We start from the raw sequence: 13,529 nt of genomic DNA on the forward strand, positions 1-13,529 counted from the left end.
AGACAGACAGACAGACAGACAGACAGACAGACAGACAGACAGACAGACAGACAGACAGACAGTGACAGAGATTTAGAGACATAACAGAGCGAGAGAGAGAATCAAATTGAGAGACAGACAGACAGACAGACAGACAGACAGACAGACAGACAGACAGACAGACAGACAGACAGACAGACAGACAGTGACAGAGATTTAGAGACATAACAGAGCGAGAGAGAGAATCAAATTGAGAGAGAGACAGACAGACAGACAGACGGACGGACGGACGGACGGACGGACGGACGGACGGACGGACGGACGGAGGGAGGGAGGGCAGACAGAGAAGATGGGCTGAGAGAGGGTCAAAGAAATAGTGAGTGAGAGACTGAGAGACAGAATCTTGACTATGAAGAGAGATACATTTAGATGTAGAGTCTCTCTCTCGCTCTAGGAGAATAAACCCTGGACTCTCTCTCACTATAGGGGAATAAACCCTGGACTCTCTCTCACTATAGGGGAATAAACCCTGGACCGCATAATGCTCACAGTAACTGCGTGGGGTTGGAAACAGTCTTGCTACAAAAATATCCTTATCTCCTCAACCTCAACTCCTTGGGATGGAAACAATTATCCGGCTGGAGTTCAACTCGATTCCTATCAGGTAATTCCTGTTACAATTGGGTTTTTTAAAAGTGGCAGGCCGGTAAAGTATTCATTAATCACAACACAACCTACTGTGTTTTATAACACTACTACTATACAGGCCATAGTATATCAAAGGTGGCCAAAGCCAAGCAAGGCGCTGTGGTGTAGACGACAGATTAACCCAATGACAAAGCCAGGATTGAGCCATTTGTTGTTTTTCAAAGTTAGGGTGTCTAGCCAATATGATTATAAACACCAATGAACAAGTACAAACAAAATACAGTTTGGTATGTTCTGCAAGGACAATTATGATGCTATGGTCACATAACCACTGATGAGATCAATTATCAGACACTTACCAGATAGTCATTCTGTACAGAAAGGGATACCTATCTGACAACCCTAAAGGACAGGCAGCTTCTCTGCAACTATTAGCTTGCATAACACACAAACAAGAATGTGTTCACACAGTGGAATGCAGTCAAACAGTAGGTCAGGGGGAGTATTCAAGAGGCCATCTCATAATTACAACAGTGATGCGTACTAGATGACCAACGAATTATGTTCACTAATCAAAAATGGGTACAAATATGCAATGGGATCTTGCGACTCTTGGCATTGTTAAGAGAGAACGAACATGAGTTTCATCATTCACATTGCCCATCAATATCAAAAGTGTGCACATTTGTTATATTCAGTGAATAAGGGCTCTAACAAGAATCAGGGGCTCAAGTAAGTATACCTTCTGCAAATGGAGAGCAACTATTAACCTAAACATGCAGTGCCACCTAGTGTAACAGCTGAGTCTGAACAATCTGCCTTAAATGTTGTAAGTGACCAACGATATAAGCTTTTTACTTGCTTTGTGGTGATGGGCACAATGTTGACACTTGTGCAGTGAGAAATGTGTGCGAAAAAAAAGGAATGGAACATTTTTAATAGATGTTCGCTATAGTCCTTGCAAATACTTTTTAGTAATTATAACACAGAAATGGATTGTCCCTCTTTGCTTATCTAGTAATTTTAAAGTTGGGTAGCCTATGCTGGATGCAACACTCTCTGGCCAAGGGCATGGTTAATGGAGTGGTTACAATGTATAAATCAAACGTTTGCCTGAAAATTCTCATAAAAGGTCTGCGGTGAAGCCACGGGAGCAAACGAGTTTGGTACAGGGACATATAACATTTTCAAATTTGATATGATTCAGCATTTGAATTTTGAAATATTATACTAAATTTAACTACAGAGATGCTTTTTTCTTTCTGAGTGCTAATCGGGGACATTTCCGGGCACAGCTCTAACTGGGGACAGGCAACCAAAATCAGGGACTGTCCCTGTAAATCAAGGGGAAAATTGGAACAAATGGTCACGGTTCCGGTCTGCTTATGGGGTGGCTCTCCCATAGGCACCAATGCATTAGCAGAGTCTGGACTGCTTAGTTCAACGGCTGTATATGAACCAAACAATGGAGTGAGTGAGATGTTTCGCTTCCCCTTCCGTCTCAGATTAAAAAACATTTTTTAAGCCTTGAGACAATTGAGATACGGATTGTGTCTGTGTTCCATTCAGAGGGTGAATGGGCAAGACAACATATTTAAGTGCCTTTGAACGCGGTGTGGTAGTAGGTGCCAGGAGCACAGGTTTGAATGTGTCAAGAACTGCAACGCTGCTGGGTTTTTCATACTCAACAGTTTCCCATGTGTATCAAGAATGGTCCACCACCCAAAGGACATCCAGACATCTTGACATAACTGTGGGAAGCATTCGAGTCAACATAGGCCAGCATCCCTGTGGAACACTTTCGACACCTTATAGAGTCCATGCCCTGACAAATTGAGGTTGGTCTGAGAGCAAAAGCAGGTGCAAATCAATATCAGGAATGTTTTCCTAATATTACACTCAGTGTATACAGGGCATTCAGAAAGTACTCAGAACCCTTGACGTTTCCCACATTTTGATACATTACAGACTTTTTCTAAAATTGATGAAATTGTTTTTGTCCCTCATCAATCTACACACAATACCCCATAATGACAAAGCAAAAACAGGTTTTTGCAAATGTATTAAAAATATAAAACGTATATATCACATTTACATATGTATTCAGATCCTATACTCAGTACTTTGTTGAAGCACCTTTGACAGCGATTACAGCCTCGAGTCTTCTTGGGTATGACGCTACAACACATTTGGGGAGAACGGGCTCGTTCTGATGACTGGAGCAGAATAGGTGGAATGGTATCTAAAACATTTTAAAAAAGGGTTTTCAGGTGTACTCCAATCAAGTTGTAGAAACAGCTCAATGATGATCAATGGAAACAGGATGCACATGAGCTCAAATTCGAGTCTCATAGCAAAGGCTTTGAATACTTATGTAAATAAGGTATTTCTGTTTTCTATTTTTCATGCATTTTCCAAAATGTTAAACATGTTTTTGCTTTGTCATTATGGGGTATTGTGTGTAGACTGTAGAAATAATTTAATACATTTTAGAATAAGGCTGTAACAAGATGTGGAAAAAGTCTAGGGGTCTGAATACTTTCCGAATGCACAGTATCTCTCTATAATGTGTGGGAATACTTTGGAAGAGATTTCCCAAATTAAAATCACTTGGGCTGATTTGCTGGTGTTTTTACAATATTTTATGTCCCACAATTAAAAAAAAAAAAAAGTACAACCCTCACATTTTTGTAAATATTTGAGTATATATTTTCATGTGACAACACTGAAGAAATGACACTTTGCTACAATGTAAAGTAGTGAGTGTACAGCTTGTATAACAGTGTAAATGTGCTGTCCCCTCAAAATAACTCAACACACAGCCATTAATGCCTAACCCGCTGGCAACAAAAGTGAGTACACCCCTAAGTGAACGCTGTCAAATAAGTGTTAAAAACATGTGGATAAAAACTGGAACATGGAAGATCCTGGATAAAAACGTGTTTTTAAAGCTTATTTTATAGCGAGGGACAGTGTTGTTCCTAGAGATTAGTGTTAGGGGTCATTCCACCAATTCTGTGCCTTTTGAGAAAAATAGTTTTCACCTAATTTTAACGTTCTGTCATAAGGACCACATGTTCAACTTCATAAAACCACATGTCCCATCTCATGAGGTTAAACTCTTGAGATGGCAATCAGCAGTTGAAACAAGAACAAAGTTCTCCCTGCCACTGTTTTGCTAAAAAGCTTAGGGATGGGGATGGAGAAATGTAACCACTTGTTTTGATGCTATTCAGCGTTTGTTTATATTTACTTTGTTTACAAACATTGGAGTAAACAAGCTTATATATTGGGTTCTGATGGGGTATGACAGTTCATGAAGCGTTTATAATTTATATTCTTCAACAATCAATGGGTGGTACATATACAGTATATCATTAATTTAGTCCAACAATGGATGTAGCGCTTGCAGATTGCCCCTTTAAATAAATTAAATACTATTGTAAGTGCCCTTTACGTGCCAAATAAAGTAACAGGGTTGACAATTGCATGTTAAATCAGCCATAAATCTACTTGTGACAGGGGGGATGCAAGCTTGTTGTGTGCAACAGGGCATCGAAATGGAATACAAGCTTCACAAAAAAAATACATGTAAAAAATGATTCTAGCCTGTCTATGGGTAACAGGGTTGAAGTTTTATGCTCGGCCCACTCAGTTTTCCATAACATAACACCAGAAGAATTGGCAAAAACAGTAGAACCAGCTCACCTGCTTGTACCATATGATTTCACTATTAGATCTCAATGTTTCTTTTGAAAAAAATATTTACAAGGAATACTTTCCCCATATTTAAACGAGAGCTCAGATCACATAACAAGGATGAAATTACTTTGTCAAAGCAACCAAATACCCAGGGCTGTACAATGATGGTGAAAAGTCACAGAGTCACATGAAGCTACCTAAAGTGGGAACCCTCTCCATTGGGTCACAACAGGTAGGTAGGATACATACATATTATGAATAGTCCTTAACAAATATGTCATTTAGTAGGCCTATTTATTATATAGCCTTAAAGTAAAAATTACACACTTGTATTACAGTAAAGTAAATGCCACGTTTACCTGTTCTGGCGCACTTCCTGGAAAATTGCAGCTCTGTGTGGATGCATCCCACTAAGCATGGACCGACGCCGACGTCTTTTGGACGTCTTTTTTAGGGCCAGTCTTGATCATAGGCGTCTATGCTTGGTTCAGATTTTGGTCTTGTTTGGGGACTGAGCTCATTCGAATAATACCCAGCATGCTTTACAAGTGTTTGTTTAACATTTACATTTTGGTCATTCAGCAGACACTTTTATTCAGAGCGACACACAGTCAGTGCTAAGATAGATAAACAACATATCACAGCCATGGCAAGAAAAAAATATTTCTGCAACTGTTATTGAGGATGTTTATTTAACCTTTATTTAACTAGGCAAGTCAGTTAAGAACAAATTCTTATTTACAATGATGGCCTACCAAAAGGCAAAAGGCCTCATGCAGGGACAGGAGCTGGGATTAAAAATATATATATTTTTATAAAAAATATAAATATTGGACAAAACACACATCATGACAAGAGAGACTGTTATTGAGGATGTTTATTTAACCTTTATTTAACTAGGCAAGTCAGTTAAGAACAAATTCTTATTTACAATGATGGCCTACCAAAAGGCAAAAGGCCTCATGCAGGGACAGGAGCTGGGATTAAAAATATATATATTTTTATAAAAAATATAAATATTGGACAAAACACACATCATGACAAGAGAGACAACACAACACTATATAAAGAGAGATCAAAGACAACAACATAGCAAGGCAGCAACACATGACAACACAGCATGGTAGCAACACAACATGACAACAACATGGAAGCAACACAACATGGTACAAACATTTTTGGGCACAGACAACAGCACAAAGGGCAAGAAGGTAGAGACAACAATGCATCACGCAGGGCAGGCACAAATGTCAGTAATAGTGTCCATGATTGAGTCTTTGAATGAAGAGATTGAGATAAACTGTCCAGTTTGAGTGTTTGTTGCAGCTTGTTCCAGTCACTAGCTGCAGCAAACTGAAAAGACAGGCAACCTATGGATGTGTGTGCCTTGGGGAATGTGACTGGCAGAACGGGTGTTGTACTGTATGTGGAGGATGAGGGCTTCTTAGATATCATGTTTGACTACTTTGAAATTCATGCTGTTTTAAAGATTGTAAAATAGAATATGTATTACAGCTCCAATCTTCAGTTGGCTCCCCTTTCCTATATTAAATGGATTTACAAATTATTATTATTATATAATGCTTACTTCATTGAGAAATTTGGCCATTATTTGGAAATTAATGACCAAAAAAGACATCTTGTCAATGTCTGTAAATTGTGTCTTTTCAACTTTAATTCAGAACTGAAAAGGAACCTGATTTAATCCGGTAAATATACATTTTCAACATCCGGAAAACACTTATTTTAAACGTCAGGAAAATACATATGTTCACCTTTTATTCAGAACATTTAATGAATGTCTGGAAAATACGAATCTAAAATTCATATTTTCAATGTAATTTTGCTTACTGGGTGTAGCTTCTGTGCAGAGGTCATGATGACTTGAAATCATTGCCTGAAGTAGAAAGAAGCAAGTCTGAAGAAAGCATTCATCACAGACGTTGCCAAGATACAGAGTAACAAATTGTATGTTGTGCAGCTAAGCAACAACCATACACTAAGGCTTGGGAGCATGCTGTGTGCTGAGTCAAAAAAGCAAACCTGTAATACTGATTGTGGCGTGGTAGACTACCACTGGAAATGTTCAAGTGCAGGGAATTACTTTTCTCTCCATATTCGTTGACACTCCTACTGCTGCACCGAATCCTGACGTTAAAAAAAATACTTATCTCAGCAAGGTGTATTTAGTGGGAAGCGATGAGTCAGCTTGAGCTGCGTGTGAACAGGTGGCTGACTTCAATGCATCTCAGACATTAGCGTTTGTTGTCAATGTGTGGGCCAGCCAGCACAGTAGCCCCCTTAGAAAGTTGTTGCTTTGAGTAAGAACCACGGACTGAGTTTGCCAATGATTCATTTTCAACTATACTAAATGCAAGAATATCACTAGTAGTGATGAAATAATATTTCTTTTATTATTTAATTTCCATGTGAAATTACTATTTTACAGCTTAATCTCGATGAGGTTGAGGATGGTCAGACCTCAGTCAGTGCTCCCACTCATTGGGAAAATAAAGCAACAGATCAGTACAGACTCCTCTCTCTGTCCAGAGTATCCATCATCCTGTGGCCTTCCAGAATTCACCAGGAGAGCAACAGAATTGGCTTCGGGCAGGGACTGCCATGCCATTGTTGAGAACTGAGTAATGTTGACTGCCTACTGTATATCTTCCATCGATCAACTTTACCTCACGTGATCCTCACAGTTTGCTCATACTGTAGATGGCTTGCTGATTTATAGCCGAAAAACAAATTAAACAAGCACTGCACCCAGACACCAGTCACAAACAGCCACCTGGACACACAGATAGGCCTATCACAAGCTCAACGGCAGCATACTCTGCAATTTGGCCACCCCTTCCCTAGCCACACACTACTTTTTATATAACCAATCAACATGAGCTTGTAAGTGGCATCGGATAATGAATGATGACTGTGACTGAATTGATTGTACCGACCTCCCCTGTGCTCATAATACTGTAAGTGTTGTGTGTGCAGACTGGGCTGTACTGGGGGCTGTTCATCTGGGGGCTGAGCTCTTGAAGCACTGGTACAATGTGAGCGGTGTCTGGTGTGTGCCAGTCTATCTTTCCTCCCCCTGTGATGGTAAGTAGGGGCTTAGCAAACTATTATCACAAAAGAAACATGTGCATAGTAAAAAGCACAATCAAAAAAAGGTAGAGGAATAGTATTGGTATTGCTGACAGTATTAGTGCTGAAACTGTATAGTGATCCTGTTCCTTTTTGCAGACTCCTTGGCTGGTATCTGTGAGGCAGCAGGGATCCAGGATGTCCGTTGGTACCTGTATTGGGATATGGAGCAGAGGGGTGTGGGTGTGCAGAAAATGATGGAGGATCTGGAGATGGCTCCAGAGCAGAGTGTCATTGTTCTGTCTGCTTCTTCTCACTGCCCTACTGGTTCAGACCTCTCCCAGAAGCACTGGAGACTTAGTCCTCACAGAGTTTATGGTGGGTACTGCTCCATAACCCAAATGTTTTTACAGTCTTTAGTAATGATGGCTGTTATCAATGTTTTTTTGAAATTTTCTTTGGAGGTTGTCGTTCTTGTAGTCCTGTTCAGTCTCCTCGTGCTCTCTTTCTCTTCTTCTCTCTGAATCTTTCTCTCTTCTACACTCCCAGAGGAGTAGGTTTTTCGCTGTCTTCCTTCTGCCTGCACAGGGCCCATGCCACGGGGTCTTTGAATAAGACTCCTGGCCAGTGTGTCAGTGTGCCTCTCTAGGGATGGAGCTTCTGTCCTTCTCCTACAGCTTTGGGCTTTACGGTGAGTCACGTCAATGGTTCACTTGCCTCTCAGTGTATCTTTCATCGAATGTGACGATTGCAAGATCCCAGGACATACAGTAGACTGACAGTTAATCTCTGTAGGTAAATGCATTGTCTTATATAGTAGGCATCCTCAATTTGTCCTTACTGCAGTCGAGAGGGTTGGGCACATCTTATGTGCCCTAAAGCAGAGTTCCAAACTGCTAGCCATTCAGTCCCAGGCCTAATCATTCATGATAAGCTAAATGGACCTCTGTGCAAATCCCTGTCCTAGGCAGTAGGGAGTGAAGAGCATGGTGGAGAGAGGCATGCTGGTCAGAGAGAGGTTGAGAGAGAAGCTCAGGCTTCTGGGATGTCCTGGCAGCTGGGATCACCTGATCCAGCATGGTGGACTGTACTGCTGCACTCGGCTGAATGGTGAGCAAACCATCTTAGTCAAGCTCAAAATGTGTCATCTTTTGACCAATTCAAACAGAACAATGTAGCTACTCCATTTAGGCATTGCAACTTCCGGTCTACATTGATTGTGGAATTGGTCGAAAGTCTAAGAGCATTTGAAAACATCAAGACAGGTTGCTTTTATTTCTTTGCTTTTAAAGAACCAGCATTCTCTACCTAGCCTTTGCTGTCAGCACTTTTCTCACACAATTTCCATGTCTAGTTTGTCCACATTATTCTCAAATATATTCATTATACCAATTTCAATGATGCTCTACAGTTTTCTTGAACTGAATTTAACCCCTTTTAGCCGAGCTGAGTTGGAGCAGTCATGCTTTGTAAAAGCGTCTGATAAATGACATAATATACAGTATTATGTCCATGTCCACAATACTCAATATAATAATTGCCAGTTCTTTTGTACTAATACACTACCTGGTACCAGTAAATGATGTAAAATAAAATAAGTGCTATGTTCCATGTATAAAATGTATTTTCTTTGATCTTCAATTATGACCTCTTCCCCTGTCTCCTTTAGTCCAACAAGTGGAATTAATGGAAAATAGGAGACATATCTACCTGCTTCCCAATGGCTATCTGAATGTGAGTGCTATCAACAGCAATAACCTAGACTACGTAGCTGAGTCCATCCGACTTGCATTGACCTCTGTCTTCTGAAGTCCGGGGCCTCATTGCATTATAGTGACAACCTCTACAAAACTCTTATTCAGCTTGACTAAATCCTGTGAAGGAAGCATCTTTAAAGAAGAAGAAGAAAGGAAGACAAAATAAGGACAGAAGAAAAAGGAAAAGAAAAAGGACAACAAAGTGAAACCTCTAAAACAGGGGTCCCCAAACTTTTTCCTGTGAGGGCCACATAACTTTTCCCTTCTCTGATGGGGGGCCGGTGTCAGTTTGTAACAGAAAAAGTGTGACGATCGTAGGGGAGCTTAAAAAATTTATTGTTTTCCAGAAAGCCACACATAACCAAATAACCCTTTCCAGGTTCTTTACAGAAAAAAAGTCAGGAAACAAATAATAACACTATTAATTAAATAAATAATAACTAAATAACCCTCTCTGAGTTCTTCACAGAAAAAACAGGAAATAAATAATAACTAAATAACTCTCTCTGGGTTCTTCATAGAAAAAAAAGCCATGGAACATTAACTTTCTGTCGTGCCATGCACAATCTTAACAGATAAAAGTTCAGCTCAGTTGTCAGAGCAGAATCTCTCTGACACATATGAGCAGTCTCTTAAAGTTCTTGTGTTCCTTCCTTATAATCCTTTTGTAGGTTCCAGTAGGCTTGTAGACACCGCTGTTTGCAGCTCTCTCTCATCAACTTCCCTGTGAAAACCACAAAAGAAGCAGGTTGAGAAACTGAACTAAGTGATACAGCACCTACACAGCACAATACATTTCACTACCAGTATGGTTGTAAAGATGGATTTTATCCCAGTAGATTTTATTATGATTATATTTGTTTATGCTCAGAATGACTCATTCAAGTCAGAAAAGTGAGCTTACCTATGTATGTTCATCAGTGTGAACTGTGGGCCTGCATCTGGCTGGTGAGAAGTTGAATATCAGGTTCCATTCTAGTTACAGCCAGTCTCAAGCACTGATGCAAATGTTCATCTGTCAATCTTGATCTCATCTGGGTTTTCAGCAGTTTCATGCGAGAAAAGGTTTTCTCGCAGATATACGTGCTGCCAAAAACTGCTAGCTAGCTTTGACCAGTCCAGGTCCAACTTCTCCATGGTTTGGCACACTTTGTCAAAAATATCCTCTCCCGTTGTAGTCCCTTTGAGACTTTGGAGGGCTGCCAGCTCCTCGCATATCTCAAAGTTTGCACTAACTCCACGAATAAAAATGAGCAGTTGCGCTGTGTCTTGCACGTCCGTGCTCTCATCCAGTGCTAATGAAAAAAAGTCAAATTCTTTCGTCTTCTGCTGCAGCTGGGCATATACATTACTCCCGATTTCTTCAACGCGTCTGGTGATTGTACTCGCCGACAGACTTACGGCATTAAATGCATCTTTCTTCTCGGGACACACCTCCTCCGCGACAGCATCCATACATTTCTTAACAAACTCTCCGTCAGTGAAAGGCTTACCGCTTCTTGCTATCAGTTTAGCAACCCGAAAGCTGGCCCGAACGGATGCCTGGTTCAGCAGAGCTTGGCGTACAAATGTATTCTGCTGAGATAGTAGTCCACTTTGTAGCTTTGAGAGTTTGTCTGCTCGTATTTGGCCTTGCAAGCTATCGTACTTGTCTTTGTGACGGGATTCATAGTGTCGGCGAAGATTGTATTCTTTGAATACCGCCACCGTCTCTTGACAGATGAGACAAACAGCCTTTTCTTTGCATTGAACAAAAAAAAAATCGTTTGTCCACTGCAGGTTAAATACCCTGCATTCTGAATCAATTTTTCTCTTACCTAACCTTTTCGCCATTATTCCGTTCTCTCTTTGACAGGGCTGGGCCTAGGATTTTTTTTCTGGAGGCCAAATAGGAAAAAAATTCGATAGTGTCTCTGGTATTGTTCAGAGGGCCGGGCCAAATGTGCTGACGGGCCGTATCCGGCCCGCGGGCCGTAATTTGGTGACCACTGCTCTAAAGAAACAAGAGACCATAATACAAGAAACAGCACTATAGAGAGATAGAACAACAACAACGCAGCCACTGCCAGCTAGCCTACTTCAGCAGTACTGTATCATTTGAATTATTTTAGTCAATAAGATTCCTGCTACGTAAGCTTAACTTTCTGAACATTCGAGACGTGTAGTCCATTTGTCATTCCAATCTCCTTTGCATTAGCGTAGCCTCTTCTGTAGCCTGTCAACTATGTGTCTGTCTATCCCTGTTCTCTCCTCTCTGCACAGACCATACAAACGCTCCACACCGCGTGGCCGCGGCCACTCTAATCTGGTGGTCCCAGCGCGCACGACCCACGTGGAGTTCCAGGTCTCCGGTAGCCTCTGGAACTGCCGATCTGCGGCCAACAAGGCAGAGTTCATCTCAGCCTATGTCTCCCTCCAGTCCCTCGACTTCTTGGCACTGACGGAAACATGGATCACCACAGATAACACTGCTACTCCTACTGCTCTCTCTTCGTCCGCCCACGTGTTCTCGCACACCCCGAGAGCTTCTGGTCAGCGGGGTGGTGGCACCGGGATCCTCATCTCTCCCAAGTGGTCATTCTCTCTTTCTCCCCTTACCCATCTGTCTATCGCCTCCTTTGAATTCCATGCTGTCACAGTTACCAGCCCTTTCAAGCTTAACATCCTTATCATTTATCGCCCTCCAGGTTCCCTCGGAGAGTTCATCAATGAGCTTGATGCCTTGATAAGCTCCTTTCCTGAGGATGGCTCACCTCTCACAGTTCTGGGCGACTTTAACCTCCCCACGTCTACCTTTGACTCATTCCTCTCTGCCTCCTTCTTTCCACTCCTCTCCTCTTTTGACCTCACCCTCTCACCTTCCCCCTCTACTCACAAGGCAGGCAATACGCTCGACCTCATCTTTACTACATGCTGTTCTTCCACTAACCTCACTGCAACTCCCCTCCAAGTCTCCGACCACTACCTTGTATCCTTTTCCCTCTTGCTCTCATCCAACACTTCCCACACTGCCCCTACTCGGATGGTATCGCGCCGTCCCAATCTTCGCTCTCTCTCCCCCGCTACTCTCTCCTCTTCCATCCTATCATCTCTTCCCTCTGCTCAAATCTTCTCCAACCTATCTCCTGATTCTGCCTCCTCAACCCTCCTCTCCTCCCTTTCTGCATCCCTTGATTCTCTCTGTCCCCTATCCTCCAGGCCGGCTCGGTCCTCCCCTCCTGCTCCGTGGCTCGACGACTCATTGCGAGCTCACAGAACAGGGCTCCGGGCAGCCGAGCGGAAATGGAGGAAAACTCGCCTCCCTGCGGACCTGGCATCCTTTCACTCCCTCCTCTCTACATTTTCCTCTTCTGTCTCTGCTGCTAAAGCCACTTTCTACCACTCTAAAGTCCAAGCATCTGCCTCTAACCCTAGGAAGCTCTTTGCCACCTTCTCCTCCCTCCTGAATCCTCCTCCCCCTCCCCCTCCTCCCTCTCTGCAGATGACTTCGTCAACCATTTTGAAAAGAAGGTCGACAACATCCGATCCTCGTTTGCTAAGTCAAACGACACCGCTGGTTCTGCTCACACTGCCCTACCCTGTGCTCTGACCTCTTTCTCCCCTCTCTCTCCAGATGAAATCTCACGTCTTGTGACGGCCGGCCGCCCAACAACCTGCCCGCTTGACCCTATTCCCTCCTCTCTTCTCCAGACCATTTCCGGAGACCTTCTCCCTTACCTCACCTCGCTCATCAACTCATCCCTGACCGCTGGCTACGTCCCTTCTGTCTTCAAGAGAGCGAGAGTTGCACCCCTTCTGAAAAAACCTATACTCGATCCCTCCGATGTCAACAACTACAGACCAGTATCCCTTCTTTCTTTTCTCTCCAAACCTCTTGAACGTGCCGTCCTTGGCCAGCTCTCCCGCTATCTCTCTCAGAATGACCTTCTTGATCCAAATCAGTCAGGTTTCAAGACTAGTCATTCAACTGAGACTGCTCTTCTCTGTATCACGGAGGCCCTCCGCACTGCTAAAGCTAACTCTCTCTCCTCTGCTCTCATCCTTCTAGACCTATCGGCTGCCTTCGATACTGTGAACCATCAGATCCTCCTCTCCACCCTCTCCGAGTTGGGCATCTCCGGCGCGGCCCACGCTTGGATTGCGTCCTACCTGACAGGTCGCTCCTACCAGGTGGCGTGGCGAGAATCTGTCTCCTCACCACGCGCTCTCACCACTGGCGTCCCCCAGGGCTCTGTTCTAGGCCCTCTCCTATTCTCGCTATACACCAAGTCACTTGGCTCTGTCATAACCTCACATGGTATCTCCTATCATTGCTATGCAGACGACACACAATTAATCTTCTCCTTTCCCCCT

General features: G+C 42.7%; 1 pseudogene; it reads left to right on the forward strand.

Annotated features, from left to right (window-relative positions):
* Nucleotides 1-6,343: 6,343 nt before the first annotated feature.
* LOC115111200 (aspartate aminotransferase, cytoplasmic-like) lies at nt 6,344-9,228 on the forward strand (annotated as a pseudogene).
* The last annotated feature ends 4,301 nt before the right edge of the window (nt 9,229-13,529 follow it).

This window comes from Oncorhynchus nerka, linkage group LG27 (assembly GCF_034236695.1).
Source record: "Oncorhynchus nerka isolate Pitt River linkage group LG27, Oner_Uvic_2.0, whole genome shotgun sequence".
Lineage (NCBI taxonomy): Eukaryota > Metazoa > Chordata > Actinopteri > Salmoniformes > Salmonidae > Oncorhynchus > Oncorhynchus nerka.